Below are 1,754 nucleotides of genomic sequence, written 5' to 3'. Positions count from 1 at the left end.
TATAGATATATATATTTAAAAATAATAATTTTGTTAAATGAGTAATCACCCCTGTGAAGGAGTTGTACATCCTTTCCCCTTGTCCTCATAAAAACACAGCGGTTTTGAGTTAGTACGTAAGACTAGCTGTGCCACATTGCAAGTGTTTATATTACACAGCTTTTAAGGCACTAATACAAGTAGCCCACAATTAGCAAATTTATCAGCTGTTGGACAAATAATTAAGTGGAACTGGAAGGGTAAACACATGACATTCAACCCTGAGTAATCCTTTGCAGTATCCAGGTGATATCACAGTTTAGGTGCACTGGAGAGTCAAGAATATGTCACTGGTCCTGAAGAGCATAAAATTGTAAAACACCTCATTCCCCACTGGTACAAATTCCCTCCTAAGGGAAGGGTTCTGGGTAAGGTGTGTTATCAGATAACACAAAGCACATCAAGGCATCCAAGTAGCATAAGTTCTCAGGGTCCTGCTTCCATGAGAAGAACCTGTAGATCACATCTGGTGATATTACAGTAGGAGCATCTTGGTTTATTTCCAGACACAGTCCCTTACAAAACCCAAGTGAGTATTAATATTTAATTCCTTACTAAGTGAGGGAAAAGTTTATTATTAAAAATATTTCTACCAGCTCTAAATTACTTAAACGTGCTTTTTAACACACCGAGAACAAGCACGCAAAAGAAAAGCCACTGTAAACACTGAAAACCCCTTCAAATACTACAGCCTGAGTAGACTGGCTCAAAAAATTCCCTCTTACCTACCTCTCTCTCCTTTCCACTTGACCCAGCAAGGAGGGCAGCCACCATTTTATGCTGTTGATTAGACTAACAAGTTCCATTTGGTCCGTCTTAGTGTTGTTACCTAAAGATGCACCTGGGAAGTTCCCCCCCACACAAGCAAATAAGCTATGCAGGGAGGAAAGCCATGGCGCCTGCCAGCCTTGTCTGGCTCCCAAATCCCGACAGAGACTGTAGCCCTTCCATAGCAGAGCTGCCTATGAGCATAGGACAAGCTGGCTGAATGCAGGTCACCAAGCCCATTTGGTGACTTGATTGCCTCAAACGATTCATGAGCGTGTCTTACCAGTGTGTGTATCTACAGTAATTCCCAACTAACCAAGCTGTGTTGCTGCATGCGGCTGACTTGGGATTCAGAGACCTCCTTGGCTGTAAATAATTTGTTTAAAACAGCCAACACCACCACAGCCTAAACCCGCCAATTAAACAGAGCCTTGTCTTGCTCTTGTGAGTGCTTCTGTGTCACTACTTCTGTAGTAGCGACTACTACTCTTTGGCTCTTACTGGGAGCCAAAATCCCATTTACCTTGTAAGTCACAGTACAGATGTGTAGTTGCTCATGTTTCTGTGCAACAAGTTAATGGGAGTAACAGCGAAAATAACGGCACTGAACCTCTGTCAAATACCTACAGGACTGGGTGGGCAAAACGATGCCAGAGCTACCCAGGTCCACCAGCTGAGCCTGTATCCTCTATTTTTAATACATTCCCCTCGAAAAACATGACTTGTTTTCAAGTTGCGGAAGGACATGGCAGTTTCCACAGCAGCAGACCCATCACTTCTTGTCCGTAGGAGCAGTAGGATCTATTTTCTGCGTAAACAATCGAGCCGAAGGTCAGCGAGGTGCCCGTTGACTCTCCTGGGAGTTACCCTTTTTGGTGCGTAACACCCAACACAGAGCTATGCTGCGGTGTGTGCTCATTGCAGCATTGTCACAGGTTGAGGCAAAG

Source organism: Buceros rhinoceros, unplaced genomic scaffold, assembly GCF_000710305.1.
Source record: "Buceros rhinoceros silvestris isolate BGI_N320 unplaced genomic scaffold, ASM71030v1 scaffold10847, whole genome shotgun sequence".
Taxonomy (NCBI): Eukaryota; Metazoa; Chordata; class Aves; order Bucerotiformes; family Bucerotidae; genus Buceros; species Buceros rhinoceros.
This window is presented reverse-complemented; position numbering follows the sequence as displayed.